Source organism: Marmota flaviventris, chromosome 8 (assembly GCF_047511675.1).
Source record: "Marmota flaviventris isolate mMarFla1 chromosome 8, mMarFla1.hap1, whole genome shotgun sequence".
NCBI lineage: Eukaryota > Metazoa > Chordata > Mammalia > Rodentia > Sciuridae > Marmota > Marmota flaviventris.
Window position 1 is genome coordinate 18,379,600 of NC_092505.1, and position 13,497 is coordinate 18,393,096.

The 13,497-nt window shown below is 33.0% G+C and overlaps 1 pseudogene; it reads right to left on the bottom strand.

Annotated features, from left to right (window-relative positions):
* Positions 1-4,036: 4,036 nt before the first annotated feature.
* On the bottom strand, positions 4,037-13,054 carry LOC114087790 (oxidoreductase HTATIP2 pseudogene; annotated as a pseudogene).
* Positions 13,055-13,497: the final 443 nt, after the last annotated feature.

Genomic DNA, 13,497 nt, shown 5'->3' on the forward strand with positions numbered 1-13,497 from the left:
ACATGATTTTGAAAACAACCTAACCCATCCACAGTTGTTAGTGATGTCATCTTTATGCACTGCTAAATTTCAAATATACACGTGGGGACACCTTACTTAGACTATCCATAAATTTTCTGTTTGCACACCTTAATAAAACTATTTTTCTGTTTTTGAAAAGATACTGTATTGTAATTATTTAATCTTAGCATCATAAAATTAATGCTTTCTCTAAAGAATCAAACTAAGATTGATTAATTAAAAATAATCAATATCAAATAATTAAGTATTTTTAATATTAAATAACAAATTATTTCATAAAGAATACATTCTTTACCTATTCTGAAACTACCAAATAAATTTAATACTAAAAAGAACAAAATCTATGCAGATTGTTTGATTTTCAGTAAACATGACCTAGAGCTTTGTGTCTAGAAAGAATAGTGAATCACCTACAATAATCCAGGGACAAAACAATTGAAAAGGTACCTGGGCAGGTGCTTGTGTTCATGAATATGTAAAAATGCATGCTTAAGCATTTAGGCATTTGCTTACAATTTCTGTTAGCTTAAAATATTCTTATTTTTCTATTTCTTTAAAATAAAAAAGCATTCAAATACCACATAATGATGATTACATCACTTGAGGAATTATAGTAGCTCAAAGTAGGAACATTGTACAATTTAAATCTCATTTTACATGGATGAAGTTGCTAAATATATCAAAAACAATAATAGAATTTCAAGATTAGGTTAGCTTTTGTATTTTCCAAGTAACACTGAGTTGACACTGAATTTCACATACTTGTTATCGTAAAGTTCAGATGCTCATTAGGTCAGACCACAAGCAAGCAAGGAAGTGAGAAAGCAAGAAAAAAAGAGAAGAAAAGAATAAAGACAAAAAGAGAAAATATTTCAGTCATATCACACAAAAATTTGCTATTTAAATAGGCATTATATAATTTATTGTTACTTTTCAAATTATTTGTAGAAAACAACAAAATAAATGTTTTTTAAAATATTAATTCATAGTTATATCCATCTGTATATATTTATTCTTTTGTTTCTTTGAATAGTCTCATCATCTGAATCTAATTCCCTGTGTTTTTATCATTTATATCCCTTCCAAATATTATACATTATAGTTTGTTATCTATTCTCCCTAATTCAGTCTTGCATTTTTCTTTCTCTAAGTCCTCTTAGAATCTTCTTCACCAATTTATAAAACACAAACTCAACAATATTGTCTTTGATAAAACACAGACCTGGTAATGTCTGCAAGGAATGTCTAATCTCTATTTTCAGAATCTGCAAATTCTTTGCATGTCCTGATCTTCATCTGTCATTTCACTTTATTTCATACACTCACCTTTCTGTGTCTCTGACACTTGCTCTTCTGTGGTTTCTAGAACGAGGTGTTTATCCAATGTTTGATCACCCCAGTCTACACATGGAAAAAGCTCCTCATTTAGAGGTTATCCGTGTGTGTCTCATGTGTTCCTGCAGCCATTCCATTCTGAGGTATCAGAGAGCTTGTGAGAAGGAAGAAGGACAATCGTGGCTTCAGGTGTGACACTCACTTACAACAGCATGAGCCATGTGGAAGCTTTTGACATAGACTGCTCACCATGGTGGACTCCCAGAGGAAAATACAGAGATTAAAAAAAAAATGTATGCAGTACTAGTGGTGAACTCCCAAATGTCCATAATGACAATAATTACAACATATTTTTGATATGAGAATTAAATAAGTTGATATGATTAAGGTATGATAATAATATATATAATAAGATAATATGTAAAATAGGCAGCTTTATTGTTAATTCTATCAGTATTATTATTTAATTTACTACTGAGGGCTTGTTACTTTTTAATTCACAATTCACTTTGTATTCTGAATATTAAAAAAATGGTTATTTAAAAGTTGGAAATATTTTTTACAAATTGGTATTTATCACTGATGTAAATTATTACAAGCTATATTTTACATTATGACAAAACTGTAAAATCATTTCTGATTATACTTTTTAAAATCTGTTCTAATTTTTCCCCTTGGCCACATTTAAAAAGTATTTTTCTAATTTTCTTGTTTTTAATTGCCTTATTTCAATTTATTTTTATGATAACTAATTTTGCTTTATTTTTTTCATCTGTAAATCTAATTTTAGCAATAGCCATTCTTGGATATATCTTTATCAATTTAATGAATATGACATCATCCTTTAGTGAATTGCCATTAGCATACATTCATTTCTGAAATATTGATTTAAATCCATTGATTTTTAAAAATCTTTCTTGAGCCAATCCAACTTGAAAATATTTTTACTTTCTCCTAAGAGTTGCCATGTTAGCTCATTTTTAAATGCATTTTTAAAAATATTTCTTTAGTTGTAGATAAACACAATGTCTTTATTTTATTTATTTATTTTGATGTGGTGCTGAGGATCGAACCCAGTGCCTCACACACACGTGTGCTCTGCCACTGAACCACAATCCCAGCCCCTTAAATGTATTTTTAAATATTTAATATATTTAAAGATTTATTTATGGATACCTGATATTTCACAATTACTGATCATTCCTTTTAAACATAGCATAACTTCAATTTATTTCAGTGATAAAATATGACAGAATATTCTGATATTCTCTGTAAGCAGATCACTTAAACTTTGGTCCCAAGTAGTGCCTATCTAACTGGAATGCATTTGTATCTGTAGTGTTCATAGCTTATGCTGAGTGTCCTGGTTTCAGGGACAAGTGGGAGTCTGAATCGTAAAACTTTGAGACTCTTAACTAAACTATGGTCTGAATACTGAGCTAAATACATTTATTCTTGCAGTTAAAGAAATAAGAACCTCAATACCTTTATTCTTGCAGTTAAAGGAATAAGATCCACTTACAGGATTAACTTGCCTTTGCTGTTGTTGGGATATGTGTGTGTGTGTGCGTGCATGTGTGTGTGTGTGTGTGTGTATGCTCGCGCAGCACGCGCATATGCTTGTTTTTACTTTTAATGTGTTACTTAATTAAAATGTCAACTTTTAATTGATTTATTTACCTAGCTGCATTTAATGTTTTTCCTTCTTCACATTAGATTGATTCCCTCTGTGAGAAATACTTTTCCCAAATGTAAAATTCCACTTCTAAGTTTGCCTCAACATTCCTCTTATTGTATTCTGGAGAAGGAATAGATCCTATAGTTGAGAACAGTGTGGGATAAAAGTCAGAGGGAGGTTGGAGCAGGAAAGGAGGAGAGTGGAGAGTAAGCCTCTCTATGGTTTTCATCACTTTCCCCACAATTTCCAAGCTGAGCTGAGTTTGTTTCTTTTTTCTTTTCTTTTCTTTCTTTTTTTTTTTTTTTTCAGTGACAGTATCCTTTATAAGGATTGTTTGGAGGGTTAAAACATAGATGATGCAAATAAGGACTGGAATGTAGCCAGCATCTGATAAACGATAGCTGTTATTAAATCAGTGCGTTGGCCAAAAAGCTGCACATCACCCGTAGTACAGCTAATATTTTTGAACCATTGAAGAGGTACCCAGGATTTGTGCATTTATTTTCATTGCCCTACTTAGTTCTCCCTTGAACTATAAAAACTGTTAATTTTTTATTATATGTTCTAAAGTAGTAGAAAGGCACAACATTAACAGAACAAGGATGGCAACAATTTTAGCACATCACTTGTCTGAACAGCATATAGGGTTTATACTGCTGTTGTGACTGCAGAGGAGTGTTTCAAAGCTGCCTCCCAATCCATGGCATAATAACCATCAGAGGAATTTTAAGCAAAACCAACTGCAGATTCCTATGCCCACTCCCCCCACGTTCTGATTCACAGGGTTTGAAACAGGGCCTATAAATCTCTACTTCTCACAAGTTCCCTGAGTGATCTACATGTACACCCAGGCCCTGAGCTACCAATGCAGAGCAAAGTCATGTCCCAATTGGATCTACATGGCTAAGAACAGTCAAACGACAAAGGTAAAGCACTCAAATTCTTTTGAGGCCCTAAAATTACAGATTTAGTGAGGCATGTGGTCAAGTTTCTCAAGTCTAGTCATGGCCTGAGAACACCATGAGCTTTTCTCAGGTCAGGTCAGGGATGGCCTTGTTGTCCAGAAGTTCCAAGTTCTAGTCACTTGGAGTAGCCACAATCACCACAGACACCGAGTGTCCACTGGCCCAGACTCTAGTGAGGAGCCTAAGAATTTCTAACCATTCACCTGGGTGAGATTCTTGCCTACCACATGACAAAACTCCAGGCCTAAATACTGAGTGGCGATCAAATTTTAATTCCCCAACCCTGGTTTCTATTTCTCACTTAACTTGTAAATATAAAAAATTGCTCAACTTATCAGCTCCTTTCGAGGAAAGCAAGTTGAAATATTTGCACCATCCAGCTTTTTCCAGCTCTGCAGACTTCAGCACATGATCTCAGTCAACACAAACAAATCCCTCCATCCCAGCTTTGTTTCTGGTGGTATTCAGGCAACAGATTCCAACATCATGACTTTGTAAGACACTTTAGTCTTCCAATTTTTCAAAGTCCACCACTTCTTGATTCATATTTTTTAATGTCTTTTTCATTTATTAATTAGAACCCCTCTGAAAACAGACACTTCCTGTCAACTATTTGATTGCCCAGAGACAGAGTTCTTACAGGAAAGGCATTAAATGTTTGATTCATTCCCTTGATTTTCCTGTTTTTAAAATTCTTTTTTTTTAAATTTATATATGACAGCAGAATGATTACAATTCTTATTATATATAGAGAGAGAGCACAATTTTTCATATCTCTGGTTGTATACATAGTGTATTCATACCAATTCATGTCTTCAACTTTGGATAATAATGATCATCACATTCCACCATCATTAATAACACCATGCTGCTCCTCCAACCCCTCTGCCTTACCTAGAGTTCCTCTATTTCTCCCATGCTCCCTCTCCCTATCCCACTATGAATCAGCTTTCTTATATCAAAGAAAACATTTGGCATTTGGTTTCTTGGGATTGTCTAAGTTCACTTAGCATTATCTTCTCTAACTTCATCCATTTACCTGCAAATGCCATGATTTTATTCTATTTTATTTCTGAGCAAAATTCCATTGTGTATAGGTGGCACTTTTTTTAATCCATTCATCTACTGAAGGGCATCAAGTTTGGTCCCACAGTTTATCTATTGTGAATTGTGCTGCTATAAACATTGATGTGGCTGTATATCTGTAGTATGCGGTTTTTAAGTCCTTTGGTTATAGGCTGAGGAGTGGGATAGCTAGGTCAAATGGTGGTTCCACTCCCAATTTTCCAAGAAATCTCCATACTACTTTCCATATTGGCTGCACCAATTTGCAGTCCCACCAGCAGTGTATGCATGTAACTTTTATAAGCTCCCTTCTCGAAGGTGAGCTTCCTCAGGCCAGAGTGACCCTGGAAAACAGGTTCTGTTCCAGGATTTATTTTAAGAGCACTCTGCTGGTTTCCCTGCTGGCACCCAGAATAAAGAAAAAATTAGTCTGCATCTTGAAGTCTTCCTGAAGCTTCTGCAGCACCTCATCTCGGGCCTTGCTGAAGCTAGCCCCCTGCTCAATGGCCTCATGCTGTTCCAGGAGCAAGGCGCCATCAGTGCTGCCATAACGCTCAGCACTGCAGAAGTGGGCACCACTGACAGTCCTGGAAATCCAGAGGTCAGAGTCCACACCTACCTAGTATTTAAGTCTAATTAATTGGGGTGGACGCTAACCACCTCTGGTAGTTAGTTGTACTGGAGAGAAGGTGGTAGTTGTAGCAATGAGTCTTATCAGGCTCTTATTTTTAGAGCTTAGTAAAACTAGGACAAACAGAGAAGATATGATTCAGCCAAGGGACACTTAGATGGTTCCTTTTGTTCTGTTTCCTCCAATCCAAAGACTTTTAAAATTCTGGCTCAATTTCAGAGTTTATCCTTCTACAGGGAACTGTTTTGATAAGATTTAATGGTACTAAAATCTGAATACTTCTTGAGAGTAAATCATGTCCAAATTAATCTTATATTTCAGTGGGCCTCTTTCAAATTCAATATGAAAGCAAAACAATGCTATCTCCTTTAGGGAAACAGAATGACCAAAATTGATAACATATTCTTTAAAAAGAGAAGGAAAAGCTATATTTTCTATAACTATTCAAAGTTTAATTCTTACAAGTTTTAGTCAATAAGCTCCAATCAATCCATTAAATAAAACTATTAACCATTTGAATACTTAACTATTAACCTTTGGAATAATTCATTTTATTGGTTAAAATGCATATCTATGCCATACCATATAGAGTTAGATACTGTAAAAATTATATAAACTATTAGATATTGTAAAATATCTGTATAGAAGAAAAATAAAAAGAAACATGCTTCCATTTTCTTCAACTAATTAGTCATATATATATATATATATATATATATATATATATATATATATATATATATATTGTAATTATTCCAAAGGTTTTAAACTGTACTCAGTAGTTGCATAAAAATGCTATACATTTATTCATCCTGGTTTATTTGTGGGGTAAGATTAGTTAAGTATAGTATCTCTGTCAGGGTTCAATGAGAAATTTCTAAGAACTGAACTAAGGCAACTGTGGGAAACAAGTAAGCAGTCTCTGTAAGGATCATGTCTTCTGAAAGGTTGATTCTAAAGCTTCAATACTACAAGACAAGCGTTAGGATAAAAAAAAAAAAAAAGATATGGATAGCAAGAGGAAGCAGAAGCTGGAACCCACAGTGTGAGGTCTCAGATCCTGTGAATTCGCTTTGCTTCTGACCTGAATGTGGTAGGGACCCAGAAGAAGCCATGGGCCTTTATTATCTAGTGCTTGCTCTCTCTCTCTCTCTCTCTCTCTCTCTCTCACACACACACACACACACACACACACACATACACACACAGGGGCACACACCAGGGTTTGAAGAAGTCTAAGAAGGATCCAATAAAGACTCAAATTAATGATAAACTGTAAAAATGAGTGGTCTCCTCCTATTTTAGCATTTCCTTGCCAAGCAAATTGAATAGCAGAGAAACAAATTGTCTCATTAGAAAAGAAATTACATAATCATGTTAGCATAACATAATAATGATAGAGTTGATTTTTCTCATTGTCCTCCCACTTCCTGTTTAATTGTTATCTCATATATTTTATTTTTAAAACAACATTTTGTGACTTCTACTGATATGGACATCAATGTAATGCATCAGTGTTGTAACCCTTGTGGCACTTATGTTTAGAGTTCAGTTTTTCATAGTTTATTAAATGCAAAAGCAGGCATAAAAGCAGAGATTGGAAAACATGTTTTTTTTCCTTAGGTATTGGTTTTCCCATTCATTGTTTACTTTTTAGTTCAATGGACTATTTTACTTTTTAATGATTCAATTCATTGTTGCTTCAAAAGAAGCAATCTATAAAAGCAGTGAAAATGCTTTGTTATTTCCCCCATCAACAATTGGTTCAAAAGGCTAAGGTTTAGTTTCTATTATGTGTACTATGATTTGTCTTTTATACTTCTTGGTTTCATAAACTACTGGCATTAAAATCAATTTTGTAAGATTATTTTAAAATACTTGCTTAGATGAATATATTCAGCAGAAATGATCAAAGCTGGAAAAGTGTATTATGAATCAAAGGCCAAAGGGAGCATTTCTGCAATTGGATAGTTATCTAATTTTTTTTTCAAACAGCTATAAAGATAGTATATACAGAATGTGAAGGAAAGAGAGTGCTATACTGGCAGTGATAGGAATCATTTCATGAAATAAAAAAGTGTATTTCCAACTTCTATGGAAGTGATATAGAAAAGGCTCCTTGTTTCATTTGCATATAAGGATATTAAACACAGTAATATTTTTTTCTATACTGTGGAATCTAAGTTAATCATCACAATTAAATGAACAAATTATTTCTATCATCATCATTTTTGAATTGAAGACAATACACATACACCTTAGGCTCCTCATAATTGAATTTAACCATCAAATTAAAAAGTCTGCATTCTTTTCTATACTGCACATATTGTAAATCTCAAAGAATTGTAAAGGTAAGTGGGCATAACATTTTAAGATATTGACATGGAGTTACTTTTTAAAGTCGTATTAACAATAGTGCCAACACAGATTTATTTAGATTTATATTTTACTAAGGGCTTGAAAGATCTTGAAAATGAAAACCGTACAATATTGGTAATAAAATGTTGAGTGACCTAATGAATGGTGGGATAAACTATGTTCATAGATCAGAAATCTTATTATTACTTATTACTAAAATGGCTGTCTCTGAAAAAGCAAGAGTAGATTGTAGGTCTAAAGCAAGGTCAATAAAAATAGCACCATTTGCATATAAAATGACAATCAAGCTACCTAGAGCAATTTTTAAAGTAAAGAAAAATATTTTAAATTTTAAGCTATAACAGTGGTTTCAGTAATCAAGGCATGATGAATATGTAGAGAACAATAAATGATTCAAAGATAAAGTCACATATAATGGTCAATTGATTTTCAACCAAAGTATCAATTAAACTCAATTAAAGATAAAAGAAAATCTTTCTAAATAATGTTTGAACAGCTCAGTATCCATGTAGGCTATGTCTATGTGAGATATAAAAGACATTGACTTCATTTCACATCATAATCAATACTCACACAAAATGTAACATAATCCTCATAGAAAAGCCAAAATGGTAAAACCTCCAGATAAAAATTTAATAAAAATGCAAGCTACCTAATGGAAGATATATTTTCAGCACATATAATTGAGAAAAGACTTATAGACAAAATATATAAGGGCCTTAATCATCTCAACTTTAGGATGGAAATAACTGAATAAAATGGGCAATTATCACTAAAGGCATTACATAAAATGAATGTATTGCAAACCATGAAGCACATGAAAAGCTGGCCAGCAAAAATCAAAATAAGGAACATTCAAATTAAAACTAAAATGAGATTATTCTGGGTAACTTCTAGCATGATCAAATATTTGGTGAGGACTTGGATTAAATGTAATGCTCATATGTCACCAGAGATGCAAAATTGTATAACCACCTTGTTAAATGTCTTGATACTTTTATAAATTAGTTAAAGTTGTTTCTACTTTATGCCTTGGCCATTCCACTCCTAGATGCTCATCTAGAGTAAATAAAACAGGTCTACACAAAGATGTGTACAAGAGTATATGCAGCCCCAAAATTCAAGATTGTCAATACTGGAAAATTTTTAAATATCTGTTAATGAATAAATGGTTGAATACAACGTATTATGTCCTTCAATAGATTAATTCCCAGCAAATAAAACAATACATGTTACATGGGAAGTGTTTGATGAAACTCAGCATCATACTGAATTAAAGAAGCCAAAATAAAGTAATGCATTTAAAAGTTAACTAATTTATAATGATAAGAAGCCAGTCATCCATTGTCATGGTCTAAGGTAGAGGGAGGGATGTTGTAATAAAGCTATGAGGAACTATTGGATGGAAGGTATTAGAAATGTAAGGGATTTGCAACAGAATAATGTCTGCAGAGGACTATAAATTTATCAATGTCTATTAAGTTGCACAGTTTAAATAAAGATTTTTGTATACAAATTAATCTTCAATAAAATTGATGTGGAATAGTAAAAAATAGTATTAAAATTATTCTCAGTATAGCAAGTAAGCTAAAATTAACTAGTGATGGGAGATCTGGTAAATTTTTACCATCCTGGCATTATTTTTATTAGTTTTACATGACTCATCAGTATATTTGATTAATACACTATGTGGCCAGTAGTAGAGCACTTAATGAGAACCAGCCAAATAACAAGTTTTACTTAAATTCCAAAGGTTGTTGAAATGCTGAAATCATAGCAAGTATGATCATACTTTGTTACTTTTTACACATCATTACAGAATAAAAGAAATTGACTATATTCTGAAAAATGCCTCTGGGGAATTCACTCAAAGGATCAACAGTGTACTCTTAAATGGGAATTGAATCTATTTAAATTGTTTCTCAGTGTTCAAAAGGTCTCAGAAGTTTTCTGAGGAAAACAACTGAAGACTTTTATATGGACATTGGTGTCATTATTATTGTTTAAGCAGATTGGGGGTGATGATTCTATTATTTACTACTCTATTTAATGAATATGTCATATAAAAATTAAGCTTTTTTGTTTTCTTTTATATTTTTGCAGTCTGTTCTGTTCAAGATTTAATATGTGGCTTACTATAAATTAGTTGTCATGGTTGTAAAACCAAAACAAACAAACAAACAAAAGATATGTTTCCTAATCCTAAAATGTTACTATGACATTTTTAAATGCTCTGAATTTTTAAAAGTTAATATTTCTAAAACTCTTGACAATATAAGATCTGCCAATGAAATGATATTAATATGCAGACAAAATAATAAATGAGTCTGCTGGATTCTGAAGGAAAGTAGCTACAAGTAGCTGAGCTGGATTGCAGGCCATAGGAATCAAGAGATACCAGGTTGGTGGAAGTCATCTGCCAAGAAAAGCAAGAAGCAGAGAGCAGAGCCCAGCTGAATGAGGGCTCATGTGGGATATAGTCAGTAAGGCTAAAGGGCCAAGACTTCCTAAGTCCTAAGCCACTGTATGCCCTGGATGCTAGATGTGGAGTTACAGGACATATTTGCCCAATTGGATTTCAGTCTTGCTTTGCTTCAACCACTTCTCTCTATGCCCCATTCCTTCCTTTTAGAATGGGAATGTTCTTTCTGTGCCACTGAATATCACAAGCATGTAACTTGCTTTTTATTTTTACAGGGACTCATTGCTGAGAGTTTGCATCCTGTCTCTGAGGAGACATCATATGTGTTCTTTTGAGCAATGATGAAACTGTTAAGATTACAGGGACTCTTGGAGACTGACTGAGCTCATTTTGTATTGTAAGATGGGCACAAGATTTCAGTGCCAAGGGTGTAATGTTATGTTTGGATCTAGGAATGTCACCCCAAAAGCTCAAGTGTTAGGAAAGTGGCACTTTTCAGAGGTGAAAAGATTGGATTATGAGAGCTCCAAGTGGATTAAACCATTGGTCAAATTAATAATTTGAATGGAGTACTGGTGATCACTGAGGGAAGGTGTGGCATGGTTGGAGAAAGTATGTCATTGGGGTATTGACTGAGACTGCACCTGTCTCCCCATACACACATCCCCTCTACCCTTTTTTTCTCTCTCTTTCTTTCTCTGCTACTGAGATGCTTTTCTCTACAATGTTCTCCCACTTGGATTGCCTCAGGTTCAAAAAAAAACATGTTCCCTTTAAGTTGTTCTTGTAAGGTATTTCAGTCATAGCAACAAAAAGCTGACTAACACAATAAAATTCAGTTAGTATGATTGTAATGACTTTTGTAACAATTTCTGAGATTTATGAAATACTGTTCTTTAATCTCTTTTTTTTTTCATTCTTATTCAAAGCAGGAATTGTACTTATTTGTGCTATGTTTCCAAATGATAGATCAGTTTTTTTCCATTGTTTTACAGTTTTCACAGGATCTTGGGAAACATGAATCTTGAATAAATAATTCATTTATTTTAATGACTAAGATGATTACATTGATTTACAATAATGAGTTAGACTTAGGTACTCAGGTTTTTATCATTAATAAAGAAATTATTGAATTTAGCATTTAGACAGAATTCCAAGGCAGGTTTTGTAATATTTAGACGGAATTCCAAGGCAGGTTTTGGATATCTGAACAGAAATACTTCATTCTATTCCATACAAGTTACCTCAGTGGTAACAATGATATTTTACACACTTTGATCTTTAACAATACTTTTATTGCAGGTGTAGTCATTGAAATTTATTTGTACCTATCATTTAATATTTCCATAAGAGGCTGCCATTAATCTTCAAACTGGAGAGTTGATTTGATAAATTCAAATTTAGATTCCCAGTCATTTGACTTAACACATAGAAAGCGTATCACATACATTTAAATGAATATTTAGCAACCAAGGGCAGTATGAAATTAAAAAAAAACAGCACTAATTTTATTCACTTAAAAGAATAATTACACTTGCTAGGTTGATACAACTCAGGTGTCTTTTGTCCAGTGAATTTTCTTTTGGGTGCCATAAAATATGGAGATGATACAAATTAAAATTAACAAAGTGGTGAGGATATAACACAAATGGCATGTTATGTAAGATTTAGTTTTATGCTTAAAGAACACAAAAAGATCTATGTGCTCAGTCCCACAATAAGCTGATACTAGCAGCAACAGGAGGAATAACTCTTTTGAATTTCCAAAGGAATTCAAATTTAGATGAAAATCTTTATAGACACCCTAAGGTTAAATGACTTGAATGAAATTATCCAGGTAGTTAATTGAGTTAATAGGAAAACTAAGAGTGGAGATTACCTGTGGTTATTTTAACACAATGAGTTTTTAGTAAGATTGGAGGTGAATTTATGCTTGAAGGAGTCTTGAATCTAAAACATTTCATTACTTCATAATAAATCTTCAGTTCATGTTCAATTCCATCCATTATTAAGTTCTAGCAAGAAGCTATGTAAATGAAGACACTTTCTTAATTCATTAGTTTAAACTGAAACCTTACAGCATATTTTGATAATCCTTAACAAAGCTAACATGTGGCTTGATGCATTTTGTTTGTTTGTTTCTTTGTTTCTCTCTCTCCCTTTTTTTTTTTTTTTTTTGAGAATGGCTATTATCTTGATACATGTATAGTAGAAAATGCACAAAATACAACCATAAGAATATAACTTTTTAATTTGTAGCATTCATCCTTAATTAGGCATGTATTATTTCCCAGTATGTAAAAATTGCTTCTTGGGAATAGTGGGAAATGTTTTACTTTTTTTGGTGTAAAAATATTAATTGAATACATAAACAGATAGTAAAGTCTTCTGAAAGAAGTTATTAGAAAAACAGCTCAGACAATTTTAATATCAGAAAAAAGGAATTATTAAGATCCTTTAAAGATGATCTCAAATATCTCTTGTTTCAATACAGAAATAATCATCATCTTCTTCTCCTCCTCCTCCTCCTCCTCCTCCTCATTCACTTGTATTGTCATTCTTCATTTAGACTTCAGTTTTCCCTCTACTGAGCTCACTGGAAATCCTTACAGTCTTGTCAATAGTTTTTCCTGCCACTATAAATTCTTCAAAAGATTCATGTGCAGATCTTGCCCTTTGCTAGGGACACTGTTCTGGTGCTGTAAGCAAGTCATGGTTCAGAAATTCAAATCATTGTCTCTATTATCATCTTGGGAGCCTTTTGTTTGGCTTTATGTTCTGTTTCTGCAAAAGTAAGACATTTCAACTGGGAGAAAAAAACAAATAAAAATGTCTACTGTTGCCTCTTGGCACCAAGTGCCAGAAATTCTTAAAATGTGCAAATTAGAAAGTTCTCATTTTTGAAGAAAGACTGGGAAGAAAGAGATGCATCTAAGGATTCTGGGCTCTTCTCTGAAACAGCACTGATTAACACTCCAGGAAAACTGCATGAGCTTCATTA